This window comes from Scyliorhinus canicula, chromosome 4 (genome assembly GCF_902713615.1).
Source record: "Scyliorhinus canicula chromosome 4, sScyCan1.1, whole genome shotgun sequence".
NCBI classification, from domain to species: Eukaryota; Metazoa; Chordata; class Chondrichthyes; order Carcharhiniformes; family Scyliorhinidae; genus Scyliorhinus; species Scyliorhinus canicula.
The window spans coordinates 24,246,745-24,255,054 of NC_052149.1; positions in this window are offsets into that span (position 1 = coordinate 24,246,745).

Sequence of the window (8,310 nt, forward strand, 5' to 3'; positions counted from 1 at the left end):
AGGGTCCCAGGTTCGATTCCCAGCTTGGGTCAGTGGTTGTACGGAATCTGCACGCTCTCCCAGTGTCTGTGTGGGTTTCCTCCTGATGCTCTGGTTTCTTGCCACAAGTCCCGAAAGACGTGCTGTTGGGTAATTTAGACATTCTGAATTCTCCCAACAGGTACCGGAATATGGCAACTGGGGACTTTTCACAGTAACTTAATTGCAGTGTTAATGTCAGCCTACTTGTGACAGTAAAGATCATTATTATTAAATATACAGTCTGTATGTTTATTTAAACTGTCATCAGAGATGAAAGTTTAAATAAACAGACAGCATAGATGAGCTATGTTAGAACAATAAGCATATCCATAAGGTCCATTGAATGGTTTGCTTCGCTGATACTCAACTTGTAGTTACTTATTTTAATCACAGTGGGGCGACTGTCATTGTCTGTTGTGAAAACTTGATCTTGGATGAGGGATAAGAGACACGGTATAAACATTGTATTGCTAAATGTAGGAAGCCGCTTTCAACATCTTGTCGTTTGATTGGCAATGTCAGTAACAGTGGTTTTCTTTCTGCTTCAAGGAACAGGATGAATAGAGAACCTTTGCTGACCGGCTCCCTATCGACTATGAAAAGATCAGAATGTAAGAAATTGCCAATTACTAATAAAATCTTCTGCTGCCACTAGAAAATATTTCAACACATTTTAAATGGAACTGTGAAAAAGAATGCTTGCAGGATGAAAATCAAAACCAAATAAGTTTCTTATGGTTTCCCCTCATTGGTTACAAGAGTTTGCCCAGAATGTAAAATATTAGACATTAGGTCATTGTAACTATCTGTAGTGAGATCATAAGTGAGTTTATAAAGGTTTCTTCAGTTTAGCATTCCTATCAAAACTGTAACTTCGCCTTTTGGAATAATTTTGCAACTTTCATTCGCCTTCCAAATTGGGGTAAAGCTTCACAAATTTATTTACGACTTCGGTAACACGCAAAGGTAATTGCAATTCTTACCCCTCAATGAGTGCAACAGTTGTTTAATTCCAGTGCTACAATAACCCAACTGCACATGTTTGGAGATGGTCGGAAATCTGCCGAGTAGTGTGTACACATTGAAATATTAATAATGGCTGTGGAGCTCCCTGAATGGGCTGTGGTGCTGCGAGTTCCACAAGTCACCAGTCTAATTATTCCACTGTGTCCAGAGTAGAACAGAGTTTTTAGCACTTTTCTGTTTTAGGGAACCTTTGCAACTAGTAATACATTGCCGAGTGAGCGTTAGACAAAGTTATCGGTACTGTAAAACTTAATTACCTCAAAAATAATTAGAATCACAGCAACTGAGCCTTACAGTGTGGTTCAGCAGAGTCCAGCTCAGTAGCACTGCTACAGCGCAGAGCAATAATCATGTAATTCATTCTAATTGTTAATGGCAAACATCTCGGAACACTGCAGCAACAAAGGCAATTGGGGGCTATTAAAAACTAGTGCAATGTTCCAAGAAGTAACCAAAAGGTCAAACAAAATGTTGGCCCATATGGGATTGGAATTCAAAATGAGCAATTGATGCCTCATTTGTCCATATGTTTGGTCAGAGCAGGAGCACATAGTTATTTTAAATCTCAAATTCACCCATCCACCTTTGATCCACATCCTTCAATACTCCCACCCAATAACACTTTGTCCATTTCAGTCTTATAAATGTCATTTGATCTGGCATTTAGGGGGGAGAAAATTGTTGATTTTCACTATGTTGTCTTTGTGGATAAGTCATCCTTGAGTGGCTTAGAGGGGCGGCACAGTTGGACAATAGTTAGCATCATTGCTTCCCAGCGCCAGGGACCCAGGTTCGATTGCCGGCTTGGGTCACTGTCCGTGCGGAGTCTGAATGTTCTCCCCGTGTCCGTGTGGGTTTCCTCCGGGTGCTCCGGTTTCCTCGCACAAGTCCTGAAAGACGTGCTGTTAGGTAATTTTGACATTCTGGATTCTCCCTCAGTGTGCCCGAACAGGTGCCGGAGCGGGGCGACTAGGGGCTTTTCACAGTAACTTCATTGCAGTCGTAATGTAAGCCTACTTGTGATAATAAAGATTAGTATTATTATAATCTAATTGTAAGAAGGTGGTTACTTGTTTCGGATTATAGATCCCCGGGTGGAATCCACGTTGGGTGAGAAAATCGGTGCGAATGACGCCATCGTGATCTTCCTGCACTTAGTCATTTTATTAGGGGGGGTCTGATTTGAACTGATACTGAGAATGGCGGTGCTTAAACATGCCGACAAGCCTGCCTCCACCGAGATCAGAGCATCCTTTAACAAGAGAGTCCCGAACCCAAAGTGACAGCGCCAACCCCCACCCCCCTAACCCTTGTACCCCCACCCCCACTCCCCACCCCTACCCCCAAGGATCGCTGTCATTGGGGCCCTCCGACTGGGTCTCTCTTCAGGCTCCCAACTTATTGTTGGCAGCAGCCCTCCCCAATCACTGGTACCAGTGCCCCCCCCCCCACACCCAGGTGAGTGACTGCCTGCAACGGGGTCATAAAATGCCCCTCTTCATGCACCCCCTTTCAAGCCCTTCCCCCTTTGAGACCCTACCCCCTTTCTGGTCCCGCCCTTGGAAGTCCCAACCTGGCGCTGCCCCCTGGCACCCTGGTTGGCGCTTCCAGGGTGCCTGGCACAGTGGCACTTGCCATCTCCCCGACCACCCAGGGGCTCCAATGTCCTCAGAAGCCCCCCGGTGTGGTCACCGTGTCTGATCTCTGGTAATGGAGACCAGCAGTGTTTCCCGCTGGCTCCAAGGGTCTTCGGTGGGTGGCTGGGGGTTGGGGTTGGGGGTGGTGGGAGGGGTGTCGGGTTTGCGGAGAATACCAGGACCCATGAGAATCCAGCTTCAAACTATCCCGGCATATTTAAATGATGCTTTAAATATACTAATCTGGTTTCTGCCCAGCGAGGGAGTGAGCCAATGGGCTGAGAGAACCGCACACTGCCTGTTGCCCGGCCGCTGAGGTAAGATAAATTAATCATGCTAGCTTTTTTGTACCTGGTGATTTGTGTACCTGGTCACTCAAATCACTTTCTACCTCCAAAGTGGCCACTATCGCGCTGTTAAGAAAATATTCTGATTTGTCATTCCTGGATCCAAGGTGGATGAGCGCCTAAAATTGAATTTCATCTGCCACTGGCCTTGTCCCTCAGCTAATCCATCTATGTCCCACTGCTACTTCCTGCTCCTTTACACATAAACACATACACGTTTAACATGGTTCACACATCTATTCACAATAGAGCATTAATTAACAAGGCCAATAGAATAAACCAGAGTTATAAGTAGTAGACAGTTGATCAGTTATATTTCAACTGTGTAGTACTCTGGGTAAGTACCGTGTAAAGTTTGGCTGCAAGCACAAGGTAGCTGGTTACGTCCATGAGGCACTGCAGGTGGGGACTTTGAGACTGATTCACAGGGCTGAGGTGAGGTGAGAGTGACTGCCCTTGACGTCAAGGCAGCACTTGACCGAATGTGGCATCAAGAAGCTTGAGCTAAACTGGAATCAATGAAAATCAGGGGGAATACTCTCCGCTAGAGTCATACTGGCACAAAGGAAGATGGTTGTGGTGGTTGGAGGTCAATCATCCCAGCTCCAGGACATCAATGCAGGAGATCCTCAGGATAGTGTCCGAGGCGCAACCACCTTCAGCTGCTTCATCAATGACCTACCTTCCATCATAAAGTCAGAAGTGGGGATGTTTGCGAATGACTGCACAATGTTCAGCACCATTCATGATTCCTTGGATAACGAAACAGTCCATGTCCAAATGCAGCAAGACCTGGACAATATCCAGGCTTGGGCTGACAAGTGACAAGTTACATTTTCCCCACCCAAGTGCCAGGCAATGACCACCTCCTACAGGAGAGGATCTAACCACCGCTCCTTGACCCTCAACGTCATTACCATCGCTGAATCCCCCACAATCAACATCTGGGAGGTTACCATTGATCAGAAACTGAACTGGACTAGCCACAATAATACTGTGGCTACCAGGGCAATTCAAAAGTTAGGAATCCTACGGCGAGTCACTCACTTCCTTACCCCCCAAAGCATGTCCACCATCTAAAAGGCAAAAGTCAGGAATGTAATGGACTCTCCACTTGCCTGGACGAGTGCAGCTCCAACAACACGGGTGAAGCTCGACACCATCCAGGACAAAGCAGCCCCGCTTGATTGCTCCGCCTGCCACAAACATTCAAACCCTCCACCACTGATGAACAGTGGCAGCCATGTGCACCATCTACAAGGTACACTGCAGTAACTCATCAAGGTTCCTTTGATAACACCTTCCAAACCCACGACCGCTACCATCTAGAAGAACAAGTGGGGCAGATATCTGGGAACCCCACCACCCGGAGGTTCCTCTCAAAGTCACTCATCACCCTGACTTGGAAATATATCGCCGTTCCTTCACTGTCGCTGGGGCAACATCCTGGAACACCCTCCCTAACAGCACAGTGGGTGCACCTACATCTCAAGCACTGCAGCGGTTCAAGATGGCAGCTCACCACCACCTTCTGAAGGACAATTACGGATGGCCAATAAATGCTGGTCTAACCAGCGACGCCCACATCCCGTAAATTAATTTTAAAAAAGTTTTCAGTAAAGACTTGATGTGTATTGATTTTTTTTAATGCATTCATGGAATGTGAGCACTGCCGGCGGGGCCAGCATTTGTTGCCCATCCCTAGTTGGCCTTGAACTGGGTGGGTTGCTTGGCCATTTCAAAGTCAACCACATTGCTGTGGATCTGGAGTCACGTGTAAACCAGACTAAATAAGGATGGTGTGACATTATCATGAATTAAAGCAGACCAAGGCAGGCCAGCAGCATGGTTCAATTCCTGTACCAGCCTTCCCGAACAGGCGCCGGAATGTGGCAACTAGGGGCTTTTCACAGTAACTTCATTGAAGCCTACGCGTGACAATAAGCGATTTTCATTTCATTCATTTTATGAAAAGAACTGTAAGGGTTAATATAATGTCCAAATCAGCCACAAGAGGGAGCTAGATGTACAACTATATATGCTAAGCCCTGTGGGGAAGAGGTTGAGGGAAAGCTAGAGAAGAGACTGAAGAAAAGATAGTGTGAGTGAGAGCAGATCACAGTTAATGTAATAGTGTAGAGATTAGTAGTAGATGAAAATAGATTATATGTTCATTATCAACTGTGTATTATATAGGAGTAAGTGTTGAATCCAATTAAGTAGTGTTATAAATTTATAGCTTTGTTCAATTTAAAAGCTATTTGAGGTCTTTGCGAACACTGTGCCAACCATCCTAAAATTAGCAACACCAAGAACCCCACAGATGGCAGATTTATCTCCCTAAAAGGGATCAGAGAACTAGATGGATTTTTACAACAATAGTCATCACTAGACTTTAATTCCATATTTTTTTTAATTGGATTCATGTGGTGGGACAAATGTGGAATATTACTTCAAGGCAAACTGTAAATATAACGAGGGGCATGAGTTCATGGTTGTGAACGGCAAAATTAAAATTAACATCAGGACTTTTTTCTACATTCAAAGAATGATGAATGCTATTGAACAGACTTGCAGTTACGGTAGTGAAAGCAACAGGCTCAGACTCAGTTGAGAAATAGTTACATGCTAAAGGAGGACTGTAGATATTTTTGGGTTGGAGAAGTCTTCTTCGTCCATAACCATTGCGTGATTCACTATTAAGTGGACATGAAAACATTCTAAAAATGGTGGACTTTGCCTGAAAATTCCTTTGCGGTATTTTCAAGCAATTTCGACAAGTTCAATTGTCTGTGTGGAACTGCTGTCATCTCGCACTCTCCCATTACTGTCTGAGAGTGCAAGGTTTTTCAAACTGCGGGACGCGACCCACGGGAGAGTTTGGGTAGGTGCCGGGAGGATCGCAGCGTTCTCGATCGTGGGAGAAGTGCCCGAAGGCTGTGGTCGGCTTTTAAATTAAGACTGTCGGCCGTGACCAACTTTGAAATGGAACGATGCAGTCTTCTGGCCACAAGTGGCAGCAGAGAGCAGGTCAAGGGCCCGGCACATGCACTGAAGTCATGCGTCCTGTACGTCCATGCTTTCGGCGCAAAATCATGGAGGAGAGATTCTTCCATTTTCTCGCTGTGAGCTGGCAAGGCACCAGGTGTGCGGAGAACTGAAGATGGGTCACTTTTTTATAAGGAAGAGAGGGCCAGAGACACAAACAGGACAGAATCTCACAGCTGAATCTGCTGGAGAGAGCGGCGCAGGAGAGTCCGTGGCAGGACAAAGCATTGCTAGTATTAGCTCTGTACAGAGCCCCAGGGCCTCTGGTGAACAGCCAACAAAGGAAAACCTGAAATCGGGAACAAAGCAGTATAAAGATGATTTATTGAGGTATGGCTTTAGAAGTGCTGGCAAATGAAAATTTACCATCGGGCAGCACGGATTGGGTGGCGATGTGGGCTTAGATGAGTTGGTCTTTCCTGTGTGGACTTGATGGGCCAAATGGCCTACTTCTGCATTGTAAATTCTATATCAAAACCCTCAAAACTTCAAAGGTGATTGAGGATTAAGCATGACGAGTTTGAGGATAAACCTCCTGATTTTTTTCAAAGGATGCAGCGAGAACCTAAATCATCACCTGAAGTCCTGATCAGAAATGTAACATTGAATGTCGAAGCAAGTGAGATCATGAGGACCAAGCAGGCGCACCTGTCACATTAAAGATAAGGGAAAATGGTGTGTCGTCAATGTCGGCCGATTGGTAAAAGTGGATCCTGGGAACAAAACTTTGAAAAACACTGTGATGGAGAACCATCGTGTATAATCTGATACAGCTGCTACTTTTGTTTTTGCATGTTCCATGAAATTAAGCAAAACTCAAAGATTCAACCAATTGCCATTTAAGACCCAAAGCTCTCATTATGCAATAAAGTTTGAAAATAAGTTCTTGCATATCATAGTGATAATTTTACTTATTTTCCCACAAAACTTGTAACAGTTTAGAAATGCTCTGGGGAGTCAGTGGGTGAATTTCTAAAAGTTGTTTCTGAAGAATCCTTTGTACAAGCCGCATGGTTATTGTGCATAAAGAATTCATAGAATTTACAGTGCAGAAGGAGGCCATTCGGCCCATCGGGTCTGCACCGGCTCTTGGAAAGAGCACCCTACCCAAGCCCACACCTCCACCCTATCCCCATAACCCAGTACCCCCACCCAACACTAAGGGCAATTTTGGACACTAAGGGCAATTTAGCATGGCCAATCCACCTAACCCGCACATCTTTGGACTGTGGGAGAAAACCGGAGCATCCGGAGGAAACCCGCGCATATGGGGAGAACATGCAGACTCCGCACAGACAGTGACCCAAGCCGGGAATCGAACCGGGGACCCTGGAGCTATGAAGCAATTGTGCTAACCACAATCCTACCGTACATCAATTCTCTATCAGCCGCACTGCGATACTAACAATTCATCGAAATCAGAGCTGAGCTTGGCAATTGTAGTTCAAGAGTTTAACATTGGGAAAAGAACCCCCAGATACTAACAATAAACCAATTAAATCATAAAAGTGGCATTCCAACTGCAAAAGCAGGTACATTAGAACCAATTGTAAATCCATTAATCCTTACCTTTAAGTGCCAGTAGTGGCTCAGTAGAACATAGAACATACAGTGCAGAAGGAGGCCATTCAGCCCATCGTGTCTACTCCGACCCACTCAAGCCCTCACTTCCACCTTATCTCCGTAACCCAATAACCCGTCCTAACCTTTTTGGTCACTAAGGGCAATTTACCATGGCTAATCCACCTAACCTGCCCGTCTTTGCACAGTGGGAGGAAACCAGAGCACCCGGAGGAAACCCACGCAGACAAGGGGAGAACGTGCAGACTCCGCACAGACAGTGACCCAGCGGGGAATCGAACCTGGGACCCTGGCGCTGATTCGCAAAGCTGTGTGTTCAAGTCCCTCTCCAGGATTTGAGCCTGCCAGTATAGTGCTGAGCGAGTGCTGTACTGTCAGGGGCTCTGACAAAGCCACACATGCTTTCCAAGGTGGACATTTAAGATCCACTGGCACTATTTTGAAACAGGGATGGGAGCTATCTCTGGTGTCCTCAGTGCATGTCCCTCGATCAACATCACAATAACAGATAACCAAATCATTAACACATTGTTCTTTGTGGAAACTTGCTCTGCACAAAATTTGCTGCCATGTTTCCTACATTAACACAGAGGCTGTACTACTTGGCTGCAAAATGGGGTGTCCTGTGACTATGAATAATGCTATATAAA